Source organism: Podarcis vaucheri (assembly GCF_965113315.1).
Source record: "Podarcis vaucheri genome assembly, chromosome: 14".
Lineage (NCBI taxonomy): Eukaryota > Metazoa > Chordata > Lepidosauria > Squamata > Lacertidae > Podarcis > Podarcis vaucheri.
In genome coordinates this window covers 1,089,358-1,105,922 of record NC_138752.1, presented here as the reverse complement: position 1 = coordinate 1,105,922, position 16,565 = coordinate 1,089,358, and positions in this window count along the sequence as shown.

Sequence of the window (16,565 nt, the reverse complement as noted above, 5' to 3'; positions counted from 1 at the left end):
TCTCTCCCCCGCTATTTGTAAGGCCTCGTTAGACAGCTACTTTGCTTTCTTGCATTTCCTTTTCATTGGGATGGTTTTCGTTGCTGCCTCCTATATAATGTTGCGAGCCTCCATCCATAGTTCTTCAGGCACTCTGTCCACCAAATCTAAATCCTTAAACCTGTTCCTCACTTCCACTGTGTATTCATAAGGGATTTGATTTAGATTGTATCTTACCGGCCCAGTGGTTTTTCCTACTTTCTTCAGTTTAAGCTTGAATTTTGCTATAAGAAGCTGATGATATGAGCCACAGTCAGCTCCAGGTCTTGTTTTTGCTGACTGTATAGAGCTTCTCCATCTTTGGCTGCAGAGAATATAATCAATCTGATTTCGATGTTGCCCATCTGGTGATGTCTATGTGTAGAGTCGTCTCTTGTGTTGTTGGAAAAGCATGTTTGTGATGACCAGCTTGTTCTCTTGACAGAACTCTATTAGCTTTTGCCCTGCTTCATTTTGATCTCCAAAGGGCAAACTTGCCAGTTGTTCCTTTTATCTCTTGATTCCCTACTTTAGCATTCCAATCCCCTATGAGAAGAACATCCTTCTTTGGTGTCACTTCTATAAGGTGTTGTAAGTCTTCATAGAATTGGTCAATTTCAGTTTCTTCAGCACCAGTAGTTGGTGCATAAACTTGGATTACTGTGATGTTAAAAGGTCTGCCTTGGATTTGTATCGTGATCATTCTATCATTTTTGAGATTGCATCCCAGCACAGCTTTCGCCACTCTTTTGTTGACTATGAGGGCCACTCCATTTCTTTTACGGGTTTCTTGCCCACAGTAGTAGATATGATGGTCATTCGAACTGAATTCACCCATTCCTGTCCATTTTAGTTCACTGATGCCCAGGATGTCAATATTTATTCTTGCCATCTCATTTTTGACCACATCCAACTTACTCAGGTTCATGGTTCTTACATTCCAGGTTCCTATGCAATATTTTTCTTTACAGCATTGGACTTTCCTTTCGCTTCCAGGCATATCCGCAACTGAGCTACCTTTCGGCCTTATCCCAGCCGCTTCATCAGTTATGAATCTACTTGTACTTGTCCTCCGCTCTTCCTCAGTAGCATGTTGGATGCCTTCTGACCTGAGGGGCTCATCTTCTAGCGTCATAACTTTTATATGCCTGTTGTCTTTGTCCATGGAATTTTCTTGGCAGGGATACTGGAGTGGATTGCCAGTTCCTGTTCCAGGTAGATCATGTTTGGTCAAAACTCTCCACTATGACCTGTCCATCTTGGGTGGCCCTGCACGGCATAGTTAATAGCTTCTCTGAGTTATTCAAGCCCCTTCGCCACGGCAAGGCAGTGATCCATGAAGGGGTTCACACTCATAACAAATAGCAAAGGTCCCCAAAATACTGGCAGGCTCTAGAAATGTTTCAGCACAGATATTAGCATCTTTCCCAGAACCCATATCTGAAAATGAACAATAAAAGTAGTTCAAACAATTGTTTTACTAACTAAGCAAATAAAGGCATATATTTTCATTGAAAAAACGGATCAATGCAGCATTGCAGGGGTGGGGAGGAGCACAGCTAGAAGTGTGCACAGCTTTAATTTAACGTTTGTGTCTATGTCCAAAAACAATTCTTCCAAATTAACCTGCTGAAAGAAAGGTTGGTTTTTATGCAAGCATCTATACCTGAACACTACAATCTAAAACCTCTTTAATTACTTATTAATTGTTGTGCCTAAAAGACTTCATTATACAGCAACCATACAGCAAACATACTGTCAAAATATAACAGTGAAAACTCAAATCAATGTTTTAGATATTAGGCAACTTCCAGAGGGAAAAGCGATTGCAGTTGCAACATGAAATAAGAGTCTTGTGACATCTTAAAGACTAACAGATTTATTGTGGCACAGGTTTGCAGATAAATGAAGTGTTATCCTCAGCTGGTAAACAGATTAGAGTAGATAAGAGAGAGAAAGTATAAAGAATAACATCATGATTTGCGATATATTGCCAGGTCAAAAATTATGAAATTATTTTTTTAAAAAAATTATTTAATCATTTTTTCGATACAAACAACAACCACAAAAGACACTTCAACAAAAACTATAATATCAATAATAACACAATTTGACAATTCAGATTTAAATACAATGATATACCTATGACTGCACCTTTTAAACAATATTTTCCCACCTCTCTCTCCTCCCCCCACTTCCCCCCACTATCCGCCTTATCGCTTAAATATTCATTCCAGATTTCTTCATATTTATCCATTCTTAATTTGCATCGACATGCAATTCGTTCATATGTAGCTAATCTGTCCATATTATCAATCCATGTGCTCAATGGAATCGTTTTGCGGCTCTTCCAATTCATCAAAAAAGTTTTTTTGCTTCTAATATAGCACGGTACACCCATTTTTTTTGACCCCTTGAAATCTCCCATGTTTCCAGAATATAATTTAAAATTAAATTAAATTCCCCTAAATAACAATTTCTTTTTATTACGCTTACTATAAGTATCCTCACGTCACACCAAAATGATCTTATCATCGGGCGGTTAATCATCTTATGTACTAAGTTCGCATTTTTACTCCCACATCTCCAGCAGTTGTCTGCACTTGTTATTTTCTTCTGCTATAGTTTTTGCTGGAGTCTAGTGGACTCTGAATATTATTTTCTGCTGAATAAGTCTTAGTCTTAAATCCATAGAGGCTAGCTCTGTTGATTTTATACTTGACTCCAATATATCATTTGTTATATGTACCCCCTAACTCTTCACTCCATTTTTGTCTATCATATTCTTCCTGTTGGGTAGGGTTTTATTTAGTGCAAGTGTAGAGTTTTTTGTTTTTGTTGCAGGGATTAAATCTTGTAGCAGCATGGGTGTTTCCGATGCTGCTATAGCCAAACTGCCTTTCCAACATATGTTTCAATTGGATGTATTGCCATTGTGTTTCACTGGTTAATCCATACTTTACTTGCAAAGTCTTATATTCCACAAATTTGTAATTTTCATCAATTAATTGATTCAATGTCAAAATACGTTTTGTCATCCAATTTTGCCAAATTATTACTTTATTTCCAATTTTTAATTTTGGGCTGGCCCATATTGTTAATTTCTCATGCTTATAGGGGTCATCTTTATTATTTTTATTTATATTCATCCAAATGTTTATAGGCGCTTTAATAGTCTCCAGGATAATAGGATATTTCATAAAATTGGAACCAAGTTTAGTCCACCCTATAAGAGGTTCAAAGAAACTATACTCGAGAGTAGCCCAATTGGGATTCCTGCTAGCTCTCCAGTCATTAGTCTTACTCAGCAGGTAAGCCTGGTGATATAGTTCCCGATTTGGGAGACCAAAGCCGCCTTCCTTAGTTGGCAGTTGAATTTTATGTAGTGATATTTTTGGTGGCTTTGTACCCCACAGCACAATCTAAATAGTTGATTTATTTTTTGGAAATAAAATTTGGGAATATGTATTGGTAATCCTCTAAGAATGTATAAAAGCTTTGGAACAACATTCATTCTGAGGACATTAACCTTTCCCCAAAGGGAGAGGTTTAGAGGTCCCCACCTTTCTATGTCAAAAGAGATCTCATTTATAATTTGATTCAAATTTAATTTTACAATTTGGTCTATATCTGATGAAATCATTATACCCAAGTATTTGATAAAGTCTTTGCACATCCGAAATTGATGGTTTCTATACAATGTAGCCCTTGGCCCAACTCTGATTTTGTCCAGTTTATAGAATATCCCGATATTCTGCCAAAGGTTTTTATTTTCTTTATATATATATATATATATATATATATAAGATATTTATTAAGATTTTCAAAAGATTACAAAATAAAAAGAAAAAAGAAAAATACAAAATAAAAATAGTTTAAAAAACAATTCAGTCTTTCCATCACATATTTTTCATTTGCTTATTTCCCGGACCTCCTTGCGCCTCCCTTTTCTGTATTCCAGTTCAAATTGTTAATTCAGCAAATCCCTCCCCTCTTCATTCATCTTAATCTTCAATTTTTAAATATTATAACATTGATTTCTTACCTATTAATAACCATTTTCTCATATTCCCTTATAGCATTACAGCAAAAGACCACTTAGTTTCTATCCAACATCATTCTAACATTCATTAATTTTACAGTATTTCTGTAAATAATCTTTGAACTTTTTCCAATCTTCTTCCACCGACTCTTCTCCCTGGTCTCGGATTCTGCCAGTCATTTCCGCCAGTTCCATGTAGTCCATCACCTTCATCTGCCATTCTTCCAGGGTGGGTAGATCTTGTGTCTTCCAATACTTTGCAATGAGTATTCCTGCTGCTGTTGTGGCTTACATAAAAAAAGTTCTGTCCTTCTTTGGCACCAATTGGCCGACTATGCCCAGGAGAAAGGCCTCTGGTTTCTTCAGGAAGGTATATTTAAATACCTTTTTCATTTCACTGTAGATCATCTCCCAGAAAGCCTTAATCCTTGGGCATGTCCACCAAAGGTGAAAGAATGTACCTTCAGTTTCTTTACATTTCCAACATTTATTATCGGGCAAATGATAGATTTTTGCAAGCTTGACTGGTGTCATGTACCACCTGTATATCATTTTCATAATATTCTCTCTTAGGGCATTACATGCCGTAAATTTCATACCTGTGGTCCACAACTGTTCCCAGTCAGCAAACATAATGTTATGTCCAACATCTTGTGCCCATTTAATCATAGCAGATTTCACGGTTTCATCCTGAGTATTCTATTTCAACAGCAAGTTATACATCTTTGACAAAGTCTTAGTTTTAGGTTCTAACAGTTCTGTTTCTAATTTTGATTTTTCCACCTGGAAGCCAATTTTCTTATCCAAGTTATATGCCTCCATTATCTGATAGTAATGAAGCCAGTCTCGCACTTTATCTTTTAATTTCTCAAAACTCTGCAATTTCGATTTGTCTCCTTCTTGTTCCAAAATTTCCCAATATTTTGGCCATTTGGCCTCCATATTAAGTTTTTTCTGAGCCTTTGCCTCCATTGGTGATAGCCACCTTGGGGTTTTGTTTTCAAGTAAATCTTTATATCTTGTCCAGACATTAAACAATGCTCTTCTGACAATATGGTTTTTAAATGTTTTATGTGCTTTAACCTTGTGATACCACAAAAATGCATGCCATCCAAAAACATTATTAAAACCTTCTAAATCCAAAATGTCTGTGTTCTCAAGAAGCAGCCATTCTTTCAGCCAGCAAAATGCTGCTGACTCATAGTAAAGTTTAAGGTCTGGCAGGGCAAATCCACCTCTGTCCTTTGCATCAGTTAATATTTTAAATTTTATTCTGGGGTTCTTTCCCTGCCAGACAAATCTAGAAATGTCTCTCTGCCACTTCTTGAAACAGTCCATTTTGTCCAAAATTTGCAATGATTGAAACAAAAATAACATTCTTGGCAATACATTCATCTTTATGACAGCAATTCGACCTAACAAGGAAAGCTTCAAGTTTGACCATATCTCTAAGTCCTTTTTCACTTCTGACCAACATTTCTCATAGTTGTTTTTAAATAAGTTTAAATTCTTAGCGGTCATATTAACCCCCAGGTATTTTACTTTCTTGACCAATGTTAAACCTGTCTCCTTCTGAAACCTCTCTTTCTCAATCGGTGTTAAATTTTTCTCAAGCACCTTAGTTTTTAACTTGTTAAACTTAAATCCTGCCACATGACCAAATTCCTGAATCAATTCTAATACTCTTTTAGTACTAGATTCTGGCTCCTGTAACGTCAATACTAAGTCATCTGCAAAAGCTTTCAATTTGTACTGTTTAGCTCCGACCTGTATACCCTTGATCAAATGGTCCCTTCTGATCATGTTTAGCAGAACCTCCAGGACCGAAATAAAAAGCAATGGGGAAATTGGACAGCCTTGTCGTGTCCCTTTTTCTATCTTAAATTCCTCTGTTACCACATTATTAACTATTAGTTTGGCCTTTTGCTCTGAATAAATTGCACCTATACCATTTTCAAATCCTTGGCCAACCCCCATCCCCTGAAGATTTTTCTTCATGAAACTCCAAGAAATATTGTCAAAGGCTTTCTCCGCATCTACAAAAATTAAAACAGCTTTAGTGTTAATATTCACTTGCAACTTCTCTAAAATATTAATTATATTTCTCGTGTTGTCAGACAAGTGTCTGCCCGGGAGAAAGCCCACTTGGTCCTTATGTATGTCTGTTGGGATACTGCCAGGGAGATAAAGTCCATCATGGCCCCAAGCCGTGTGCCGGACGATCCATCGATCTCCCGTAGCCATGCAGTATCAGCAATTAGCGACATGAGTTTCTTCTAGAACTCATGCACGCTCTATCAGCAGATAATGCACAGCCAAAAGTTGCACGCAGGAGAGCATTATTTACAAGCTTTATTCAGCGTTGATCAGAACAGAGAAAGACATGACTGCCTGCCTGCTTCAGTGTCTCCAACAGAGAGAGAGAAACGAAAGCAATAGAAAAACATAAACATCCTGTGAACAGGAAATACGCAGGCTGTGACACAAACATCCTGCTCCCTTTTAAGGTGGAATGGAAATATCCTAACATCCTCCCCCTTTCCGTGTAACCTGTAGTACCTGTGGTTCAACCCAATTGCAACCTTTGTACGTAAACCTTAAGTTGTTCTCTGTTAACAACCTTAGACAACAGATCAGCAGGAATTTCATTTCCTGGCACGTAGGACACCTGAATGAGTCCTTTCTGAATACACTCTCTTGCACGATGTAGCTTAATTTGCAAGTACTTGGTTCTTTGCTTGCAACTCTCGGAGTTCAGCAAAGCCAAACACGATCTATTGTCTTGATACACTTGTACAGGACATTTGACAGAAACTCTGATGTCCTTAAACGGTTGCATCAACCATTCACAATCCATGAGTGAAAATGACAGAGCATTGAGTTCTGCTTCACAGGAACTTAGGCTCACTGTCGTCTGCTTCTTGCACAACCAGTCAAACAGGCAGTGGTTGTACATGTAGCATACTCCAAAAGTGCTTGTACCATCCGTGGTGTCACTTCCAAAACTTGCATCTGCAAAGATTTCAAGACCTCCAGTCTTCTGACTGGTGAACCTCAGCCTGTAGTGCATAGTCCCTTTCAAATAGCGGGCTGTGCGCTTCAGAGCTTTCCAATCCGGAACCGTAGGATTGTTGGCATGTCTGCTAAGCAGGTTAGTGCTTACAGCTATGTCAGGTCTTGCCTAAAATGCATCTGTACAGCATTGTGTAAGAAAACGCTTCAGCAGTACTGTCTACCTGGTAACCTGTCACCATCGGTATGTCTGCTGGGTTTGCATCAACCAAATTCAACCTGGTTAAAACATCAGCAATTTTCTGTGTTTGGTGTACCAGAAAATTACCTGCTTGGTCCCTCTCCACCTGCAGAGAAAGATAGTTGGATACCTCACCAAGATCCTTCACGTCAAAGTGCTCCTTCAGCTGAGCTAGGGTGCTTTGATAAAAGCCTGATTCTTCCAAAACATCAGAAGATCATCAACAAAACATAAACAATACAGTTTGTTTTGCCCCTCCTCCTTGACAAACACACACAGATCAGCTTTGCCCTGGTGAAAACCTAGAGAAAGCAACGTCTCAGTGAGTTTTGTGTTCCAACACCTGGCACTCTGTTTGAGACCATATAAGGATTTCCACAGTTTACAGACCATTCCCTTCTGTATCTGCATCCCGTCAGGTGGAAGCATAAACAGCTCCTCCCCCAAAATCCCGTACAAAAAAGGTGTATTAATGTCATGGTGGGAAACATGCAGTTTCTCCGCCGCAGCAATCTTGAGCATCATCCGAATGCTCTCATATTTGACGGTGGGTGAGTAGGTCTTGTGGTAATCCTGTCCTGGTACCTGTGAAAAACCTCTGGCAACCAATCTGGCTTTGTGTCTGACAACCTTGCCATTCTGGTCTCTCTTGGCCTTGAAGACCCATTTGCTGCCAACCAGTCTCATCCCTGGGACTACCGGTACCAGTTCCCAAGTTTGGTTCCTGTTCAAGGAATCAACTTCAGCCTTCATGGCATTAAGCCAAGGCTCAGCAACTTTAGAGGTTAACTCCTGAACCTCTTTGAAGCTTGAAGGTTCCCACACCTTCTCTGAGCTACTAAGAACAGCAGTTGCCGTCTTAGCAAACTCATCAGCAAATCTCTTTGGAGGTTTGCCTTTTGTGGCCCTTTCAGATCTGCGTACTAGACGCAAGTCTTCTGGACTCATCTCCTCTTTCTTAGGAGAAAAGTGACCAATGGTGAACAGTGGTTCTTCCAGTTCATTGTCAGACGCATCAGATGGTCTGACTGAGGCCTTTGCGCTCTTGTAGTCTGCTGTGTCATCACTGTCACTGACACCAGCAGCAGCGCCGCCCACTGAACTGGAATCCGAACTCTGATCATCATCATCATCCTCAGCTGCCTCAACATTATCTGCTTTCTTCACATCACCTTCATCCTCCTCTGGGTAACTCTGGAAAATTCCCACATTCCCCCCCCCCACTTGGGATTGTACTCAACACTCCTTGTGAACTTAATGGACTTAGAGTCAGTCATCCACACCCTGTATGCACCTTTTTCATACCCCATGAACAAACCATGTGCCCCACGCTTCCCAAGCTTGTTGCTTTGTGGGGTGTGTACCCACATGTCAGAACCAAAGATTCTCATGTTGTGATGGCCTGGGATTCCGAGTCTGAGAGTGAACTGGAGGAATCCCAGCCGGCACAGGAGTCCCCGCCTCCAGGGCCGGCTGAACTGGGGCAAGGCCTAGATGCTGAGGAGCCTGCACCTGTGCCAGATCCTCAGGGGCAGGCACCAGGTGAAACCATTCTGGCCCCAGAGGTGCTGGAGGACTCAGTGTCTACAGGTGAGCCTCCCCCGGGGCCCAATAACCCTTCGGCCTCTCCTGAACTGCAGAGGCTTAGGGCAGAGAGGCGAAGGGAACTGGTTTCTCCCAGAAGGAGTGCTCGCCTTAAGGCCAGGAGAGGCGGGGCTCCTGGGGGCCGGGACCGCCCCGGCCTTAGAAGAAGATAAAGGCCAGGCAGCCCGATCCCAGGTTGCGGGAGCAACGTCGTTGTGGAGTACCTGCTTTTACCCAGACCTAGATCTGCACTCCCAGTGTGCCTGTTCCATGCCCGGCTTCCTGCTACTACTCTCCGGTGTTCCTGTTCCTCGCCCGGCTGCCCGCTGCTGACCTACCTGTGTTCCTGTTCCCAGCCTGGCTTCCTGCTGCAGCCCTTCCAGCGTTCCTGTTCCCCTGCCTGGCTCCCTGTTTCGGACCTCGCGTCTCACCCAGTGTTCGTCTACCCTGCTAGTGACTCTGGACTGAACTTCGGCTACGGTATTAGTACCTCCCCCCCCCCGGGGCCAGCACACATGTGCTTGATGTTGGGTTTCTTACCAAACATCTTCTCATAGGGGGTACAACAATAGATGATGACAATCTGCGATTAAAAGTGTAAGCAAAATTTGCCAGAGCCTCCCCCCAAAACTTATCAGGGAGATTGGCATCATGCAACAAGGTTTTCATTCCTTGCAGCAACGTTTGATTTGCTCGCTCCGCAAGTCCATTCATCCATGGCGATCTAGGCGTTGACAAGTCATGCTGGATTCCCTTCTCAGTCAGGAAAGCTTCAAACTGCTGAGAAGTGAACTCCCCGCCCCGATCAGTAAAGAGACAGCCAATACGTTTACCGTGAACATTCTCCAACCAAGCACAGAATGCCTTGAATTTTGGAAACGCGATTTCTGCTCGAGCATAAACACATGAATGTACCTGGAAAAAGAATCAATTAGAACCATGAAGTACCTTGCTCCTCCCAGAGAGGGTGCAAGTGGACCTACCAGGTCTGCATGCACTAGCTGGTAGGGTTTGGAAGCCTGCCTGCTAGATTCCTTGCCTTTTAGAGCAACCTTCACCTTGTTCTCTGCACAAGATACACATTTCATGTGAAACTTACAGGGTTTGATGGTCAAACCCTCAACCATCTCTGGCATCGTGGCCAGTGCCTTCCAAGAGGTGACAAAACCTTCTGTGTGCATCGTGAATGCATCCTGCATGAAGAACTTTGTTAGTTTGTGCAACACAACAAGAATCAACATTAGACACAACAGCACCAGTGTCGTCATAAGTTATACAGAACAATCCATCCATAAACTTTGCATGCAAAATGTTCTCTTTGCCTTTTCTGATGACACAAACGCTCCTCTTGAAGGAAATCTCAAAACCACGCCCAGTAAGCTGTGGGACACTGAGCAAGTTGTCTGCAGCGCCTTGAACATAAAGTACACCTTTGATGGTTGTGTGCAGACTTGCCAGTCTCACAGTCCCTTCTCCTGCGATTCGCAATGTCTTTCCGTCAGCCAGGTGGATCTCACCTTCTTGAGATTTGAAGGAGATAAATAGGTGGCAGTCCTTTGAAATATGGCGGGTACTGCCTGAATCCACAACGAACCTGGCTTTGGCCTTTGGAGCAGTCTTTCCAGCAAGCAAAACCTTGTTTTCCACCGGCGTGGGCTTTTGCAGCTTGCCCCCCTGCTCCTGGCCATTAGATTTGCCTTTAGCCTTTGGTGAAGCTGTGCCAGCAAACAAAGCCTTGTTTTCCACTGGCGTGGGCTCTTCACCCTCCCTCTGCTTCTGGCCATCTCCAGGCGTCTGCCTCTGTTTACCTTTGCCCTTCCAGCCTCTGCAAAGTTGATGACCTTGGTTCCCATGAGAAACAGAGCTTTCAGCTGCCGACTCCTTTGGTCCCCCTGGAGGCTGGAATGCTGCCTGGGATGACGTGACAGTCAGCTCCCCCTGCAGCTTGCAACCGGTGCCCTCGGCATCCCTGCATTCATTCACATTCTGGGAAACAGCCAGGACCTCCGATGCAGTCAAACTCTGGGCTGGGATGACTGGCTGGTGGGCCATTTTTAAAGCATGCCACATCTTACGTGCAGTGATGTTGCCAGCTAACGTCACAATTTCCTCCAGAGAGACGGACAAGACTATTATGTCTATCGCCTTCGAATTTTCGGCCTTCCATCTATCTGTCAGAGGAACTGGAGGGGCTTCAGACACAGTATGCCACACTGCAAACTGACGTAGTAAACTCTCACACTATTTTGCCCAGGTTTTATAGTTGTGCCGATTTAGCTTAGGGCACTCATCAGCTTCAGAAGCTTGGAAAAACTCCATTCCAGCTTTTCCTTTGAGCCGTGAGCCTTTCACACTTCAGAGACTTCTAATCTCAGCAGCCATAAATCTTGAGGCCTGCTGGGCTCGACGCCCAGAGCAATTAAGCCTGCCGGACATCAAAAGCTTCTTGCCGCGGCTAACAGAAAAGCTTTACTTTCGCTTTTCCTCCACATACCTCTCAACGCAGTCTGTCGCAGTCTTACTCTCCTGTAAGTGCCGTGAATCTGGGCCCGAAACCTGTTGTTGGGATACTGCCAGGGAGATAAAGTCCATCATGGCCCCAAGCCGTGTGCCGGACGATCCATCGATCTCCCGTAGTCACGCAGTATCAGCAATTAGCGACATGAGTTTCTTCTAGAGCTCATGCATGCTCTATCAGCAGATAATGCACAGCCAAAAGTTGCATGCAGGAGAGCATTATTTACAAACTTTATTCAGCGTTGATCAGAACAGAGAAAGACATGACTGCTTGCCTGCTTCAGTGTCTCTGACAGAGAGAGAGAAACAAAAGCAATAGAAAAACATAAACATCCTGTGAACAGGAAATACGCAGGCTGTGACACAAACATCCTGCTCCCTTTTAAGGTGGAACGGAAATATCCTAACAATCTCCTCTACTAGGACTTTTTTCAGTCTTTTAGCCAAAATGTCTGCAAAAATTTTGTAATCCACATTAAGCAGGGATATGGGGCGGTAATTCTTAAGTTGCGTCTTTTCAGACTCATTTTTCGGTATTAGTGTAATATAAGCTTCTTTCCACGACTCTGCCGCTTTTCCCCCCTCCAAAATTTCATTACAAACCTTCTTTAGTGGTTGTATTATCCAATCCTTCAAGGATCTATAATATTTTGAGGTTAAACCATCTGGCCCTGGAGATTTGCCCAACTGCATGTTCTGAATGGCACCTTCCACCTCCTGTTCTGTTATTTTGTAGTTCAACATTAACTTGTTTTCTTGAGAGATTTTTTGAAGTCCATTTATTTTTAGAAATTGGTCTAAATCAACCTCTTTCTGTGGCCCTTGTGAGTATAACTGTTTAAAATACCTCTGGAAACATTTTCTAATTTCCACTGGATTCTGGATGTTCTTTCCTTCCACTTCCAAGTTGGTAATGGTGTTGAGTTTTTGTCTTTTTTTCATTTGCCAGGCTAACAGTTTTCCACATTTATTAGCCGATTCAAATGTCCTTTGTCTCATCTGTTTAATTTTCCATTCTATTTCCTGATTCATCATCTTCATATATTGAACTTGGTATAACTTTATTTCTTTCAGAATCTCTTGTGACTTTGGTTTCGCTCTCAGTTTCTTCTCACCCTCTTTTATTTTTTCCAAGATTTTATCTTTTTTCTCATTTTGAGTTCTCTTCTTTATTGCATTCTGTTGAATAAGAAACCCCCTCATAACTGCTTTACTTGCATCCCAGATTACTCTTTTTTCGATGGTAGTGTTCATGTTTATCTCAAAATAGTCTCTCAAGGTTTTTTGGGCCTTCTTAGTAATTTCTTGATCTCTAAACAGGGTGTCATTCATCCTCCATCTGAAGGAACCGGCAGGTGTTAGCTTCATCTCCATTTTCACAGCATTATGGTCGGAGCAAGTTTTAGGGCAAATTTCCACTTTTCGTGTCTTAGGTGCCAGTCCTCTAGTTATCCAGATTTGGTCAATTCTTGTCCATGTCAGTTTGGCTTCAGAGAAGAAGGTCCCCTCTCTACCCAAGGGGTTCTTTATTCTCCAAATGTCAATCCAGTCCATATTGTCAGTCATCTCAAAAAAGGTTTCTGGTAGTCTGCCATCTTTAGTAACTAGCTGTCTCTGCGACTTGTCCATATTTGTAGATACCACTCCATTCATATCTCCCATCATAATAATGTTGTAATCCATATAGTCTAACAATGTCTCATGCAACTTCTTAAAAAATTCAGATTTCCCCTCATTTGGTGCATATACTCCTACTATCAAGAATTTTTCTCCTTGTGTTTGGATTTCAATTGCCACATATCTTCCTTGGTCATCTTTGAAGATAAATTTCGGTGTTCGGCTTTCTTTGGCGTAAATTGCTACTCCTCTCTTTTTAACCTTGTCCAATGAAATGAAATCCTGGCCCAATCTTTTATTAATCAATACTTTCCTATGAAGCCTTATCACATGTGTTTCCTGCAAACAAATCAAGTCCAATTGTTCCTTTTTCAGTAAATGAAAAACTTTTTTCCTTTTCTCCGGGGAATTAAGTCCATGAATATTCCAACTTAATAGTTGCAGAGACATGATGTATTTATTTTACTTTCCTCCAACTGCACCAAGTAGTTGTTCTTGTTCTGTCGGTGGTACCGCCTTCTCTAACTTGTCCAGTCCCAAAGGTAGTGGTACTATGTCTTGTATTCCTGGTTTTCATAGAATCATAGAATCATAGAATCATAGAGTTGGAAGAGACCACAAGGGCCATCGAGTCCAACCCCCTGCCAAGCAGGAAACACCATCAGAGCACTCCTGACATATGGTTGTCAAGCCTCTGCTTAAAGACCTCCAAAGAAGGAGACTCCACCACACTCCTTGGCAGCAAATTCCACTGTCGAACAGCTCTTACTGTCAGGAAGTTCTTCCTAATGTTTAGGTGGAATCTTCTTTCTTGTCGTTTGGATCCATTGCTCCGTGTCCGCTTCTCTGGAGCAGCAGAAAACAACCTTTCTCCCTCCTCTATATGACATCCTTTTATATATTTGAACATGGCTATCATATCACCCCTTAACCTCCTCTTCTCCAGGCTAAACATGCCCAGCTCCCTTAGCCGTTCCTCATAAGGTATCGTATCCAGGCCTTTGACCATTTCGGTTGCCCTCCTCTTATCTCTTCTTCAGCTTCTTTTTGCAGATCTTCTCCTTGTTCTTTCAGAAATTTTTCTTTATCTTCCACTGATGTTATTTTGAACTTTTTCCCTTTAAAGGTAAAAGATAGGCCTTGTGGGAATTCCCACCTGAATATGGTTCTATTTCCTCTTAGCAGGGCCACTAGATCTCCGTAGTTAGACCTAAGATCCAAAAGATGTTTAGGAATGTCCTTGAATATCTCCACTCTTGATTCACCTATTTCCAAGGCCCTTTGGAAGTGCAGACTTAATATTCTGTCTCTCTCCTCTCTTGATCGGAGGGTGATCAAACAGTCTCTCACCCTGTTCTTTCTCCCCCCCTCTTCCGAGTCTGAACGCACTTAACATCTTAAAATCCAACTTGTCTGAGTCTAAATTCCAAAAGTCTGCAAATTCTTGCGTAAGAAAGTCAATCAAACTGTCCTTCTCAAGTTCAGGTACAGCCCTAATCCTTAAATTTGTCTGTTTTTCTTTCAATTCAATCATAGACAGCAAAGACTTATGGTCCTCAAGCTGCCTGCAAATCGGTGATATTTTTTCCTCTACAGCCAATGCTTTTTCTTTAGCTTCTTCAGCTATTTTTCGGTTCAAAGTAGATTCCTGCAGCAGTTTCTCAATAGATTCTGTATTTGAGTTCACCTTCTGCCTCAAATTATTAATGCTTGTAGTGTTTTGATCAATTTTAGTTGTCACTTCAGCCACTTGTTTGCTCAACTTTTCCAAAGATTCAAAAATTTTATCTACGGCTGTAGCTAAGCCCCCTTCAGCTGCCATTCCTTTAGATGCCACCTGGGGTGGATCTTCCCCTGGTGGGGCAGGGAGGCCAGATGCTGATGGTCTACGCTGCTGCAGTCTAATTTTACCAGATCTTGTTGTTTTTTCCAGAGTCAAGTCAGCCATAACACTTTATCTAAGGATCAAGGTCAGTCCCACAATTACTTGTTTATGGTGTAAAATCCCCCTTTGGACTTCCGGAGGCGGCGCGAAACGGCAATGGCGGTCCTCTTCAGCTGCTGAAGAGGGGCTCCGCGGAAAAGGGTCGTGCGCTGCGGCACAGCGACGACCCACTCAGAAAAACCACGGGTAGAGTGAGCCCGTGGCCGTGGGGTTCGGCGGGCACCAGGAGCGACCTCGGAAACGAAGAAGGGACCCCGTAAGGGGCTCCGGAACGTGGAGGGGGTAGCGGTGCTGTGAATCCATCGCTCTTTCCGCGAAAGTGAAGCTGCGCGGCTGCTGCTGATGAGCGCTGACCTTTCTTCTTTGAACATCTGATTTGAAACAACATACTCGTGAGTAAGAAATCCGAGACTTTATTGGAACTTAAATTTGTGAAATTCGGCTGAAAGCGGGAGACGCTAAAAAGGAAGTCAGTCTTCCGGCTCTGTTTAAAGTATTGAGCAAAGACTTACTAAAGCGGAAGCATTGAAAGGAGTGCAAAAGAAGCTGGAATATACCCTGCAAATTCGGATTTGACTATTTAAAAGTTAAAGAAAAGTTAAAAACAGTATTATAAGCGGACAGAGACTGTGATTTCTCTCTCTACCCTTTGTGGATTACAAAGTTACGAAATCCAGCTCTCGGGCTGTCTGGATATAAAGTATCATCAGACTGCGGCAACTGTATATAAAAACATAAAGTCACATCGGGCTACTTTGTAAGTTATAAAAAGGGAATTGTTGCATGCACCTTTGTAAAGAACTTTTATTCTCTGCAGTTAAAAGTGAATTTAGAGGGTCCCCCCCCCCCTGTCTTGGATTCTGACTAACTTTTTCTTTGGGAACTTAATGGTGGAAAGTTTTTTATTCTTCTCCCTAATTTCTGGGGAGCTCCCCCTGCTGGATTGTGGAATTATTAGTCTCTGAGAACTGCTCAGGAATTTTTATGTCTGGATGTTTACTTTTTGGATTGCTTTTCCCATGGGATTTACAATTTGACCTTGACACATGGACAGCTGTGGAATGAGTGGTGCAGCAAAAACAAGGGCTGCCAAGAAAGCAAAACAAACTGAGCTGTTGCAATCAACTCTGCCTGTGCAGCCACGTAGATCATCTGTTCCAATTGTGACAGGTCTGCAAGAAGGACAACCCAAACAGCCAGCTCTTGGGGATATGGCTGCAGGAGGGCTAGACCCTGTCTCTAAAGAAATATTGGACCAGCTGGCAGCATTAAATAAGAAAGCTGATGAACAAGTGGCTAAATTTGATGAACAAGCGGCTAAATTTGACCAGGTGACAGCTACAATTAATAGACTGACAGACCAAGTCACCCAAAATACACAGGCAATAGGTAATATTGAAAAGACTACAACAGAAAATCGAAAGCTAGCCGAGGAAGCAAATACAAAAGCAGACGAAAATAAAAAGAGGATAGAAGAATTAAGAGGGGAAGTGAGACCACTGAGTAGACAGGTCACTGAACAGCAAGCGTACCTGTCCATGGCGGAATTGAAAAACAGGGAAAGTAATCTCAGGCTTAGAAATATCCCA